The sequence below is a fragment of the Anastrepha ludens genome, chromosome 2, assembly GCF_028408465.1.
Source record: "Anastrepha ludens isolate Willacy chromosome 2, idAnaLude1.1, whole genome shotgun sequence".
In the NCBI taxonomy this organism is placed as follows: Eukaryota; Metazoa; Arthropoda; class Insecta; order Diptera; family Tephritidae; genus Anastrepha; species Anastrepha ludens.
This window is the reverse complement of record NC_071498.1, coordinates 22,065,248-22,080,687: the sequence shown is the minus strand read 5'-3', so window position 1 is coordinate 22,080,687 and position 15,440 is coordinate 22,065,248. Positions and strand designations below refer to the sequence as shown.

General features: G+C 36.8%; 1 protein-coding gene across 1 annotated transcript in view; it reads right to left on the bottom strand.

The window, feature by feature from the left end:
- LOC128864889 (neprilysin-2) overlaps positions 1-15,440 on the bottom strand; it is a 93,483-nt gene that overhangs the window by 33,495 nt on the left and 44,548 nt on the right. The gene's annotated exons all lie outside the window — the stretch shown is intronic.

The following is a 15,440-nucleotide window of genomic DNA, read 5'->3' as shown; positions in this document are numbered from 1 at the left end:
CATTTTTGATGTTAAAGAAAACGTCGATAATATCGAAAATGTTGATAAAAACACAGAAATAATCGAAGGTGACCGGCATGTTAGTAGTAGTAGCACCGGCCAGGTGCTAAAGATCGGCCATAAAATAGTTTTAAACCATTTACGCGAAATAAAAATAAAAATGATGGGGTTCTATTTCTCTGTCCGTAGCTGTATGTATTCATAAGTAGCTAATCGCTAGTTAAGGCGCAGCCTGTCGACTAAATTTAACATCTAATATAAACGTTTCGATTCCGTTACAGTAGAAACCAAAATGTAATTATTTTGATATTGTCACTGTGTCGCTTTTTTGGATTTCCAATTTATTTTTTTATTAAAAAAATAAAAAATTTGATGATTTTAATGCGTTGTCTAAGTAGTCTAAATTTTACGCTACTATGTAAAACCAAAGTTGCTTCATATTAATACGAGTAATGCACCAGAATTGTATCTGCTATTTTTACTGTCGTCACAAGCACGATTTCTAATTAATCTCAAATGTATGTATGTTTGTATGTAAACAGTTGAATGCGAAGCAGAATTAATATTAATTTTATTTAGCAAATCACAGCTTGAAATTTCTTAAAATGCCCGGAGACCGGTTTAGAGCTTATCGATTGAGAAGTATTGAGATTTTGCGCGTAAACACAATTGATCAGCTTGAAAGCTTCAAGAGGAGAGCATTACTCATAAATATATGTAGGTATGTATGTATGTATGTATATGCACATAAATATACTATACAAGCATATGTCGCATGCGAGCAGCAGCCAAAGTCAAATGAATTTGCGCTTGATTATCAATTTGTTGGCACCAGATTCGCTGTACGCAAAGGAGTTCATATGAAATGATAGAAAAGGTTTTGCGCCTCAGACAGCCTTTTCGCCAAGAGCAAATTTTCTGCCCCTCGAAATTTGCATAAAACTGCAGCTCTCTCTTTTAGAGGAACAACAACCAAACGCACAACACAAATTGGAGGAGAAGCACGGCCAAACTCCTAACAAAGGATATACAAGCATTTGTGCATATTGGAAGATATATATGTGTGCGTATGTATATGTCGCCTGCAACTGAATGGAGAGTGCAGCGTACAACAGCTCAGAGTGAAAATTTATTCAACACTTTCTTGAGAAAAGTTGTTGTTGAAACGCGTTAAAAGCGTGTGTGTGTGTAAGAATGTGTGTTGCGATTATAGGCGCTAAATTGCTAATCTAAGCAAGTAGCACTCAGTTCTAGCTGGTATTTCAATAACTCATTAAGGTTACCAGCTTTAACATTCAGCAGGTTGGGTAAAATTTACACCTGAAATTGAGCTGAATAGAAAAGTTGGAGAGTATGAAATGAAAAAAGTGTAAAATGTGTGAAAAAAATTGGGTTTTAGTGCTCTTCAGTTCAAAGCCTTGCGTATCAGCAATTCAATTATCCGAATTCATTCATTAAAATAGACACTATGCTAATTTTGTATATTGTTTGTTGTTTTGTTTTACTTTATTTTATTAGTTTTTTTTTTTTTTTGCCTTGTGCCCATACCAGAGGTTTCCATTATTATGTGGCGCACTCGTACTCTAATTTCGCCGAATTATTTCAACGCTTCACCAACCCCTAATGGGCAATCATTTGAATTAATGCAGCTGAAATAATGGCGGTCGGAACATTTTAGCAATCATTTGCATTAAACACAAATAACGTATTAAATATATAAATATTAAATAAATAGTTGGTTCAATATGTGACTAAAAGCCGTGACTTTTGTATCTACAATAACAATAACAATAAAGACAAAAACAACAGCAATTAAGGACCAAATATGCCTAGCAATAGAAATAGAAAGGCGAGTTTTATGTATTTAGGAAACGCAGAGTATCCAATACACAGCGAATGGCATAATGGTATTGATAAATTTCGACTATATACCTACATATAGCCTCGGTAGTGTAGCGTAAGTGCATGCCATCCCAGAGGTTGTGTGCTCGAATCCCACCTAAAGCACGTCCCCGCACTTTTCCTAATTGTTCTACTTTCCCTGTTTCTAAAAACAAAAAATCTCATTCCTCAAACTCAAAACCTTGTCCATTCCATCCTTGCTCCCATCTGGGCGATCCCTTTGGCAGAAAAATCTGAAACACAGATGGCGCTCCAGTCAATAAAGAAGGCGTTGTTTCCAAGCAACAACAGGTGCGCATTTCCACTACTTAGGACTGGTAGCGGCAGGCTAATCACCTACCTTGTCATAAATCAAATAGATTAACGAATCTAACGCAAGACAAGCCTTGTTGAGGCCCTATGCTCGCGAGAGGTGTGAACAAGAAAAAAAAAAGTTTATTTTAAATTAATTTGAGTTACTTTTTTTGTTATAAAATTATATTTCATGCTACAACAAAAACCACATAAATCAAACTTTGAAATTTTACGCAAATTTCCAAACATTCAGCCAACTTCCATCATATTTTCACACTTCATTTAGAATTTTTAGAAATTTTTCGGATATGCAGCTTCATAGTATATTTAATAGTAGTAAAATAAAGAGCAAGTTTGAATTTGTTAAAAAGTCCCATTGATTTTTGATCATTTTTTTTCTCTATAGAGTTGCGGATTTCCTTCATATAACGAATTTTTTTATTATTATTATATCCTATGGCTCCAGAAAAGAATAAACGGCCACAACAAATTCTTTCCGTTCAGATCTATTCTGCGCCAGCCTCTTATCGTCATTTCTGATCAATTTCTGCTCGCGCGTTCTAAATCCAACAACCGTTTTCTTTCCAAGTGCATGTTGGCATGCCTCGTCTACGGCTGCACCTCATCTTTTCCTTTTTTTTGGAGAAAAAAACGCAGCACCGTCAGCGAATAAAAGTTATTAAACATCAACGAAATTGTTTAACATTTTCAAACTAGCATTTTATTATACAAAACTTTAGTGGCTATTAAACAGCGTACGAAAATTTTTTCTAGAAATTCTAATTTAAAAAAAATCTAATTAAAAAAATGTTATATATTACAATTTTTGTTAAATTAATTTTTGAAATGTTCGCATAATGTTCGAAATTGGGCTGTACAAGGTGGCGCAAAAATAATCATCCAATTTGGTTTTGAATAACTTTTTTACTAAAGAAATTAGCTGATATTTTATAAAAAAGTAAACACGAAATTATATCAACAATCAGCAACAAAACTAGCACTGCTGTGGAAGAAGTCCGCTTGCGCCGAGCGCTAACGACCACCTACAGTTTAGTGTGAAACCTTTTCCTTCGCACGGAGATCTCGTTTCCATAAGCAAATTAGTGTAGCCCTAACTTAGTGCTCATTGGAGTTTTGTTTCTTTATTCTAGAATTTCATTGAAAAATGCCCTACTGAAACTGCGAAAGAGTGAACGGCGCACGTGAAGGGGTTAACAGAAAAAAACTGCCATCACTGTTTCGATTAATGGAAGATGCGCATTTTAAGGGCATAGAAGGGATATATACGTACTTGTATTGAGGATTATAATAAGCAAATAGGTGTGAAATATAAATAAAATATTCTACAGCGTCAGCCTAGTTATTTAATAGCACCACCTCGTACACCATTAATGCAAAATACGTACATATAAGAAAAATAAAACTTTTCAACCACACCATTACGGGCACAAAGTAACACGGAATTTTCATATCATAGTAAAATCAGTTGCATTAAAAAATCTGGAAACTTGTAAACTTGCAAAGCACACGTCTGTTGTCAAAACTCGCTTCGATCACAGAAATAAAAGACCCACACACATACATACATACCTATCTTCATCTTAAACCCTCTTTGAGCACGATTTCAGGCAATAAACACAAGCAAAGTGGTAGTGAGGAAATTTTCATTTTCATCTACCTGGGTACCCTCTGTACCTCAAGCAAAATAAATATTGTATAATTAGCGTATTTTACCTATATCTGCATAATTTTGTAGGTGGCGGCAAGCAGGCTTTGAACAAATTGACTTTCATTGTTTAATTAAGAATTATTGAGATTCAACTTACATATGGCATTAATTGCAATCGAATAAATAAAAATATCCGTACTTAGATATGTACTTATGTATGTATGTATGTAACTACAAAAAATGAATACAAGACAAATAGTAAACAGATAATTGAATAGGTACGTAAATCGCAGCAAATGAATCTGCGGTCAACTAAGTGAGTGGCATCGACTGGAGGGGCAAACCACTTGAGGGCTATCAAAGGCCAATTAAGAAGCGTAGTAAAAAGCTAAAAGGAATAAAATAAGGTAGCAGATAAGAATCTTGACAATCGAATTAACAACTTTTGTAACTTTTGTTGCTTAAGAAAAAAAATAGTACAATAAAAAACACAATAAGTACATGTAATAACAAAATAATTTACATACACATACATACATACGTAGTTTGTAAAGAATTTAGAGAGACGCGCACAAGGCTTCAAATGAGAAGGCAAAGCAACATACAACATACATACAGACATCACACACATTGAAAATATTTTTGATTAATCCATTAAATCCATAAAATCCATAAAATCGTGGCCAAGAATGTGCGCATCTCGCTACTCCACCAGGTCAGTCTCATACATACATACATATATACGTACATCACTTCAAGATTTTGACAAGCCTTGATTACTTATTTGTTTATATTTTAATTAAAATTTTTTTCAAGTGGCAAACTTGGTAGAAGATTCGTAAAAATTCGAAAATTGTTCTTGAAAACTTCAAAATTTTTTATTTGAATTAAAAAAAAAATTGCATATGCAGTTTTACAGCGCATTAAATTTTATCGTAATAAAAAGCAAGTTTAAAGTAGCTCAAAGCTATTGTTGATTTTTGATTATTTTTTCCCCTGACGGTGTTGCGTTTTTTCACCATATCAAAAAACTGTGATGGAATTTTATACAGAGGGAATGGACAATACCGGGGGAAAAGAAAACGCCTATGAAATATCAATTAGATTTTCTAGCAACTTCAAACTTGGATTTGACTAAATAAATATAAATTAAATTTAGAACAATCAGAATATACAGGCGGTGTTATGATCTGAAAAATAGAGGAGATGCGAAACGAGTTGTAACCTAATTTCCATTAATTTTGCGGTCACAGCTGCTGAGGCGTGAGCTGATGCGTTGTCGTGATGGAAAAATAAAACCACTAGACTTCTTCGAAACGAATGCCGAATAAAGGGTGGTTAAATTTTAAGGGCCAATATTGAAAGTGAACCACACCTAAACGTCAAGTTTTTTTCTGCATTTCATTTGACGTTTTTCAATTTCAAACTAACTCAATTTGAAACATGGAAAGATTCATCATCAAAATGCATATCGCACACTTCGTGAAGAAAATCATCTTCAGTGATGAGACACATTTTCACCTCAGTGGATTCGTCAATAAGCAGAATTGCCGCATTTGGGCAAATGATAATCCAAGAGTGATTGCCGAAAAACCAAAGCACCCACAAAGAGTGACTGTTTGGTGCGGTTTATGGGCCGGCGGCATCATTGGGCCGTATTTTTTCCAAAATGAGGCCGCTTGTCGCACAGCTAACGAAACAATGGCTCTTTTGCGCGAAAAATTTGATGGCCGAATAATCTCACGTCGCGGCGATGTCAATTGGCCGCCAAGATCATGTGATTTGACACCGTTGGACTTAATTCTTTGGGGTTATTCGAACGAAAAGGTGTACGTCGATAAGCCAGCAACAATTCAAGAGCTAAAGGATGAGATAATTCGGCACATTAACGGCAAAGAACCTCAATTATGCCTCAGCGTCATCGAAAATTTGGGGCATCGGTTGGAGGTGTGCCGCGGCGGCCATTTGGCCGATATTTTGTTCCATGCGTAATTGAGCCATACCAATATTATCATAGTAAAGAGAAATGGCATAAAGAAATAGTCTGATCTGGCTGAAACTTGGTGTATGTTCTTGCAAGAGATGCTACTACCCAAACATAACCTTGATACGCACCAGTTGCGGCATCTCTGTGACTTTGCATGGGCTTTTCAAACGACCCTCATACATTAAATATGTAAGTGAAGATATTTGTAAAGAAAACGAAACCGTTGACTAGGTTTATAGTTGACTTTGAAGTGGTATTCACGGTATTCAGAATTATCAAAGTATAAACTAGAATTTTTTGACAACTTCTTCTGAATAGCAGCGATTCGTGATTTCAGTAGAGAAATGCAGTAGCAGTAGTCGAGTATTTCTAGGAGCGGCTGGCTAAAGTGCATGATATCCCATATACTAGAGCGTAAAAGCTTCACATATAAAATGACTTTTGAACACCCAGAAGAATACTCGTACGTGATCTTCAAGTGAAAAGAAATACAATAATGCAGTTTAAAACTAAGTGCAAATAGACTGGCATCATCAGACAAAGAAAGAACTTTTTTTTTTACTTTCTACAAACACTTAGTTTACGCTCTTACGTACGGTCCTATGGGACAGAGGGACATAGAATGTTGTTACGAAAAAGATAACTCTTGCATTTAGAGAAATTTCAGAAGGTTAGAAAGTTCATCAATCAGTTGTCTAATAGTCAGCTATTTAATTAAGTTTGGCATTATGGCATTTTCAAATTAGGATATCCATATATTTATAAGACCACAAAAAAATTCTTCCAAAGAGCATCTCTCAAAAACTTCGAGCACTAAACCGTTGGTCTACGTTGAACTGTGGTGTGGGAGCTGGCCTCTATTCGGAGTTTTTCAAATTATCCAAATTAATTCGACTTCCTAACTACGCCAGCGTATTGCAGGTAGAACTATTAGTAATCAGAGAAGCATGCAAATCACCAAAACACTACAAAGAAATTGGTGGAGGAGTAGCTATATTTCTGACAGTCAAGCAGGTATCAATGCTCTAGATTCTACTTCCATTTCATCAAAACTAGCACCCTATAATTTCCTTGGAGCAGATTCTATGAAGATTATATTTATCTCTAATAATAGCTAATAATCTAGGTTCTTCAACAAATGCTTCGTCAACACCCGACTTCCCTTCTGCCAGGAGTTATGGGATGTGAAATTGAAAAAATTGGAAGAAATTTCTTAAATTTTTTAAATTTTTACAATTTTTTTGCCATGATGCCCGATAACCGTTACATTTTCTTGCAAGTTTTGATATTCTAACGGTTTTGCAACAACTTTTTTACCCTGCCTAAAATAGTTTCCAAGTAACAGTGGAAATATGTGCTAACCCATACCGCATAGAGACTCTAGACAAAGAATTATTGGACGTGACAAAAGTACAACTGAAAAATGCCATTCTGTAGAATTTTAGCTGAAACAAAGGAATGAAATTTCATTTCATTCGAAATTAAAATTAACGGATTTCGGCACATTCAATGCATGCACACGGGAGTTTCGTGAAATTTAACGAAAAGCACAAATATGTGCACACGGTAGGTAATGTGTTGGGACCTATGTAGGTTTCAAAGGTAAGGTATTTACCCAAGGTTTCATAAAACACAAAATTCACCTGATGTTGCCATCTAGTTTTTTTTAAGGTAAGAAATTTAATATAAAAATATATTAATAGTAAATAAATATGTATGCGTATATTAGAGCGGGTGACTTTTTTCAACTCACTTTAATCGAATAATATTTTAAATGGCATTGCCACCTAATTTTAAAGAAAACATTTAAAATAATTAGAAAATTTAATTATAGGTTAGGACATGGGTGTGAAATAAAATGTGTCCAAAAGAATGAACAAAGCTTTAATTAAAATGCTTTGTATGTGGTGTTGTCACCTAGCTCTTAAGGTGCGAATGATGAATTATAGCACAAGGGAATAGGTTGGGGGTATCACGCATGCAAATTATGATTGACAACATTTTTTGAAAGGCGTTGCCATTTATTTTTTATATCAAAAAGTATTCGAATTGTTTCATAATATGAAGTATGTAAAAGGTGGCGCAAAATTAATCACCCTATCGGAAGGTTTATAATTTTTACAAATGGCGTCGTACGTCAGTCATATTTGACACTCGTCAACTAGACAGCCGCAGTATACAAACAGACGAGCAGTAGAGCGCAGAAAGCTCAAATGAAAAATTTCCATCACTTGATAATTTGTTTTTTTTTGTTTGTAATTTTTTTGTTTTGTATAGGTACCTCTGTTTTCACTTACGGATCCAAGATGGAATCTGGAATGGGAGCGGGGGCTTTCTCTAAATCAGCCAGCATTTCAATCTCCTTTAAACTGCCGGAAACGAGCAGCGTTTTTCAAGCAGAGGTCTTCGCGATCCTGCAAGCATGCAAAATGCATAGGATCGCTGTTGGGAAGGAGACATTAACATTTTTTGCGAATTCCCATTGCTGTGAGATCGCTTCCTACTGCGTCTATCCATCGGTTTCTCGGTCATCCCTTCGCCTTCGCACCAATTATCTTTCCAGTCATGGCTTTCCTTACGGCGGATTCAGCAGGCATACGGAGCACGTGACCTAGCCGCATACGCTGCGCCTATAAAAAACGCACAGCTGTCTTGTCTTGGATAAGTTCGTTCAATTCCGAGTTGTACCTAATTCTGTAGCTGCCATCTTTATTTTTAATGGGTCCGAACACTTTCATTAAAATTTTCCTTTCGAAGTTAGCAATAAGCGCAATTTCATTAATTTTCATAGTCCACACGTCGCAACCATATGTCAAAATTGGTCGTAAAAGAGTTTTATACATGGTCAGCTTCGTAGATCTAGATAAAAGACGAGACCTGAAAAAACTAAGGTGTGAATAGTAGTGAATATAACACCTAGATATTTAAATTGTTGCACCGCTTCAAAAGTACATGCACCTACATGAAGATTCTGTGCATTTGTGTGCCGTCTTGATTTCAGCATGTATTGCGTTTTACACTCGTTAACGAAGAGGCCAATATCGTTGGCAGTTTTGTCAATTTTTAAAAAGGTTTCATTTAAGTCGTTCGTGTTCCTCGAAAAATTGGCGATATCGTCTGCATAGGCACATATTTGCGTTGTTTTAATTAGTAATGTACCACCTTTGTTGACTTCTTTTATAACAAAATGCAGCATCAAATTGAATATGGCAGAGGATAGTGCATCACCTTGTTTGACACCAGATTCAATTGCGAATGACTCTGTGAGCTTCCCTTGGATGATTACTTTTGCTTTTGTATCCGTGAGCGTAGCGATGATTAGCCTTATAAGTTTTGCTGGAACTCCTAGGCTAAGCGACCGACCTCTATGAATACCTAAAGTAGACATCATGTAGGATGTCAGCGCTTTTGGCGAATCTCAGTAGAGCTGGGAGCTCCGCTTTTGAGACAGTGGGGCTCCCAGGCATTTTAGTCGGCTTTTTTAATTCTGCCGGACAAACGCACAGAAGGTGTTCTAAAGTTTCCTCAACTTCTTGAGGAATCTTCTCTGCATTTCCTGCATTTGTCCGTGTTAGCAATCCCTATCTTGTACGCATGTGCAGCCAATAGATTATGACCTGTTAGCATACCTATGATAGTTCTGCAGTCCTTTCGCGAGAGCATAAATACGAATTGAGTCAGCTTTTTCTCGTTGGTTCTACACCAAACTTTTGCTGTTTTGCATGTAGTCAGATTGGTCCACCTAGCTTCCACTCGCCTTTTCATGTGGTCGTCCATTTCATTGTATGTTGTATTTAGCGGTTTTGGTATGTCGTTCTCTTGCTCGAAAGGTAGTCTAACAGCACTTTTTGCTATCTCATCTACTATTTCGTTCCCCATAATGCCTTTGTGACCAGATACCCAATAGATATGCAGCCTAGTGTTTGCGGCTAGCCTTTCTATGGCCTCCCCGCTCCGTCGAACATTTTTGGACTTAATACAATATGAGCTTATTGCTTTTATAGCTGCTTGACTGTCCACGTATATATTAATTGTTGAGTTCTTTCTTGTTCTAGTGTAGGCTAGCGCTGCGGCTTTACCCACAGCAAAAACTTCCACTTGGAAAATACTGCTGTGGTCTGGCAGCTTGATAGGATGCCTTATCCCTAGTTTTGAGCAGTAAATACCCGCTCCCACTCCGTCTTAAGTTTTAGAGCCGTCTGTATAGATGTGAAAAGTTCTATGGTCAGGCTTCATGCATTTGCGCCATGCCTCCTCTTCAATTGTAGTGCGAAGCCATCTCTTCCTATTAAAGGACGGAGTCATGTAGTCTGTGCAACCTGTCTCTTCGAGAGATAGCACGGTCCGGAAACTTTTCCCGTAAAAGATCAATGGTTTCATTGCTCGTTATTGGAAGACCCTTTACTTCATTTTATATGCCGCATATTCGCTTTCATAATTTAGATACAAACGCCATATGCACAGAATTGTGAATTGCCCGAATGCGTTTTTAAAATGTTGAGCCTTTTGGGCAATTCATCAGACAATCAAGCAGTTCAGTCAGCCAAACGTCAGCCATGTCACTCAGTGAGTCGGTCAGCCAATCAGTTTGACTGTAAGCAGTCGAACACACTGCGCATCGGCCGCTTTTTATTTACTTTGGAAATGTTTTCCCTGCTTCTCTTCGCATTTGCTGCTTTAATTTTTGTGCAACAGTAATTAAAACTAGTTTTTATCTTGTTGACATATAATTTATTTTTATTTTTTTATTTTTTCATTTTCTTTATGTATTATTTAAAATAGCAACAACTGCTCCTTTGTTGCCGTTGTGTAATAAAAAAGTTGATTAATTTTGTTGTCTGTTGCCTTAATGACCTGTCGCCGTAGCATCGTTGTGTGTGAGTAGCGTGCAACTTGAATAACCACGAAGCTTGAATAATCACAGAGAAATTGCTACCTAAATTCATAACTTGATAGACGCCGACACAACCTACGCATGCGTAGGCATTTCATTGTAACAGCAACAACAAAGCACAGTCAAGTGTAGCTACACGTTGCATGCACGCTGACATCACTGACTTATTTGTCACTGAAATACTAAAAAACGTGGCGAATGCAATCCTAGCGGCGACTATCGCTGCCACCAGAATACGATCAGTTTGACAAAAGCACGCTAAACGCTTGTATTTCACGGTACACTCGCAACAGACAAGCGGAATCTCATGCGGATATAGTCATAAATTAAAATTTAAGCGCAGTATTTAGTTATTAAGCAGCTAGAATTTTATTCCGCCTTTTGTAATTCGGCTACTTAACTACGAGTTCGTGACTGTAGAGTTGCTTTTTTCTAAATTACAAATATTATCATTTCCTAAGTTACATGCAAGCCGACATTGAAAGAGAAAGCTTTTGCGCTTTTGCAAATTTGCAAATTTGCTATTCTTATCGCTGCATTGTTGCTTGTAATGCCCGCTAAAATTAATAAAAATTTTCCAAACAATTTGTCACTATGCCAAAAAAATGGTGTAAATCAATCAGTTGGATAATAAATTAATCATCATTTGCACTTTTATTGTTAAAATGCACTTTTGTTTATTTATCTTTGCCCGGCTTATTGCTTTTTTGTGGCCTCATTAATCGATATAATCGATTTTAAAATCGACAAATTTATTGAGCATGCAAATTCACAAGTTTTAACAATTTCCTTGGCGTTGTAAAAATGCGAATATGCGTTTCAATATTCGCCGATGCGGTTTGAATGTCGTGCGTTCGCTGGCGTGTCTCCTAAAACGTGCGTAAAATACCCAAAATAGTGTTTACAATGAATTTTATAATTAAATCTTAATAATACTTCTAAATACATACATACGCACGCACGCGTGTACCTTTGTTTTATTATATGTAAAGCAGAATCCAATGAACTGTAATCATATTTTACGTGTGCATTACCTCGAAAACGCTTGGAATAGTAATGAAATTGGGCGTGACAAAATTCATTAAAACTATTCAGTTTTTTAGAGCAATGACCAATTTTTTGCTGCCTTGCCACAAAATGTATCCTTGCCTGTATTGGCGACTGGCTGAGAAGTTTGAAATTTTGTTCATGGGACTGCGAAAGCAAGTGTCACTACACTAAGCGAAATGGGACTATATGGAACAAGCCAACTTGAAAATTCTTCTCCTAAAAGAGCGAAATAATATTTCCTTTCTTCTAATATCGCTGCTCGAACTAGTGGTGGATTTAAATTATTTTGACTTTTGCTTCGTTTCGTTGAATTTTCGTTTTTTTTTGAAAAGCCCACCAAATCGGCATCCACGAGCAATGGAGCAACATTTCTCGTTCTCTACGTACCCCCTCCGAAGAAGAAATTGGGTTCCGGCGAGCCCGGAAAAAGTGTTGGTACGTCGAGGAATGTCATGCTGCCGCAGAAAAAAAAAAGATACTCCCTATAGAACCACGCCACGATCGGGCGCAACGCAAGCTATTTGAGATCGCTACCGAGAGGTAAGAAAGAGAAGTATTATCCGAAAGAAGAAACGAGAGGCCGAAATACGTAAGTGAAAGGAACTTGAGCTGCTGGATTGCGATTGGAGATTAAGCGTGCTCTGCCCAATCCATAAGAAGGGCGATCCTGCAATCGGTGCCAATTACTGCGGGATTAGTCTTCTTAATATCGCCTATAAGGTTCTAGCGACTGTATTGTGTGAAAGGCTGAAGCCCACAGTCAACCAACTGATTGGACCTTATCAGTGTGGCTTTAGACTTGGAAAGTCTACCATCGACCAAATATTCGCAATACGCCAAATCTTGGAAAAGACCCATGAAAGGAGAATCGACACACAACATATTCTCGTCGATTTCAAAGCTGCATTCGACAGTACGAAGAGGAGTTACCTGTATGCGGCGATGTCTAAATTTGGTATCCCCGCAAAACTAATACGGCTATGCAAGATGACGTTGCTCAATACGAGCAGCACCTTCAGAATTGGGAAGGACCTCTCCGAGCCGTTTTATACCAAACGAAGTTTGACTCGCTGTCGTGTGACTTTTTAACCTGATGTTGGAGAGCATCGTACGAGCCGCAGAACTTAATCGCTCAGGTTCAATTTTTTTAAAAGAGCATACAATTGTCGGCGTGTGCCGATGATATTGGCATCATCGGCTTTAACAACATCGCTGTTAATTCTGCCTTCTCCAAACTGGATAAAGAGGCAAAGCGAATGGGTTTAATGGTGAACAAGGACAAAACAAAGTACCTCCTGTCTTCAATAACAATGTCAGCCTTGAAATCCAACGCAGAATCTCTCTTGCCAACAAGTGCTATAGGGTTGGCCATATAGCATTGGCTTTTTGAACCACCAATTTTTTTGAGAATGGTATTCATAATTTACTTAAAGGTTTGACATTTACGAAATGAAACGCTATACCCTTGAACAAAATTGGGAAATATTGAAAACCGTTTTCCAAAGTGGTGAGCCTTCTTCTTCTTTTCCGATTTTCACATCGGTGGCTACGTCAATAAGCAAAATTGTCGGATTTGGGGCTCAGAAAATCCACACGTTACTGTAGAGAAGCAAATGCATCCACAACCAGTCACTGTTTGGTGCGGTTTTTGGTCTGGCGGCATCATCGGGCCATTTTTTTTCGAAAATGAGCGAGGAGCCGCGGTTACAGTAAATGGCGAGCGTTTCCGTGACATGCTCAACAAGTTTTTGTTTCCAAAAATTGAAGAGGATGACATGGACGACATTTGGTTTCAACAGGACAGTGCAACTTGTCACACTGTCAAAGTTACACTCGAAGTTTTAGCTACCGTTTTTGAAAACCGAATAATCAGCCGAAATTCCGATATCAATTGGCCACCTCGGAGCTGTGATTTAAGCCCGTTGAATTATTTTTTGTGGGGAGCCGTTAAGGACAAATGCTATGCGAACCATCCAGAGACGATTGATGCTTTAAAACACGAAATCGAAGTTGCCATTCATGAAATTGGAGCCCAAACAATCGAAAATGTGCTTAAAAATTGGGGTGATCGAATGGCCTACTGTAAAGCCAGTCGTAACAGTCATTTGAACGATATTATTTTTAATTCATAAATTACAATATTTAATCTTCAAAATAAAAAAAAAGTTTGAAAAAATATTGATTAGTTTTTTTTTATAGCCGATTCAAAAAGCAAATTTTACATCGCCCACCCTGTACTTTGGACTAAGTAAGCAAATTAGTAGTAAAGTCCTCTCTCGACGAACAAAACCTAACACTCTACAAGGCTCTCATCATGTCCGTCTTAACGTATGGCTCAGAAGCGTGGACGATGACAACATCTGACTAAAAGGTTTGATATTTTGATAAAAATTTTGTTGATTTTTTTTTAATTTTGTACATAATTTGCAGCTTTGAGTTACATGGTTTTTGTTGCAGAATAAACTAAATTTTCATAGAAATATTTACAAATTAAAAAAAAATTTGCAACTTTAGGTTAGCTGCTTTTTGTTGTAGAATGAACTAAATTTTTATAAAAAATAAAAAAATTAAATACAAAATAAATAAGCAGGCAAAACTTTGCAATACGCAGCAGTTCTATTATTTTGCGCGCTACTGCATGCATCACACACAACATAAGTCCGTTCAGCTCTACTTTCATAACTTGGAAGACTCACAACAGTCGGTCTCTTAGTTGGATCTTCAAGCATTTTAAAAATGTAACCTTCAGTTTGATACAAATTTGGAGCCTCACCTTGCAGTCAGGTCAAAAGCAATGAAAACTTATGTAAAATCGCTGTTGCATGAACCACACCTTAGCCAATTTTACATCGGTGAATGTAGTTGTTCATTGCACTCTGCACTCAATTAATATTTTTTGATTGTTGCCTCATTACATGTGTATGTATGTATGTATGTGTGCATATATGGATGGGAGCTTGAACATGTAAGTGTCTGTGTGCATGTTTGCCGTTTACAGTGCCCCGCTTGCTCCTTGCAGTTGCCACATTTTGCAAGTTTCAGCATGCGGCTGCAACAAATCAGCTGTCAACACGCAAAAGTTCATTGACTACTAATCGCATCTTAGCGCAGCGATCGCCGTGTCAATCACCACTTAATAATTATAAAAATATAAAAGCGCAAAATAATTAATTAATTAGTTTGCATTAAATAGCTATAAATAATTGATTAGTTCCAATTTTTGAACTTAACGCATTTTACAATGCAAAAAAAAGTGTTGTTACAAAAAAATTTCTTACAGACACCTCATTTACATATCGATTGTAATTTTTCAGCGTCGCATATGTAAAAGTAATTATTGTTGCTTCCTGTTTTAAGTTTAATGAGATCACTGGCTGTAATTATGCGCACAAATCCCATAACCAAATACGTAGTTAATTGAACCGATAAATCTTGCGCATCATAAACAGAGCAACAAACAAAAAATGAGACAAAATCGGCTGACGTTGAAAATATTTTCATTGGCATTCCAGTTCATGTTATCTTATTTTTTGCATTTTTTGTTATTGTAATATTTTCATGTTAACGTAGTTGCCTTTTTGTGCTCGCTTGCATGTGGATAAGATCGCACAATAACAACAAAAGAAAGCCCGCGAACCCATTTA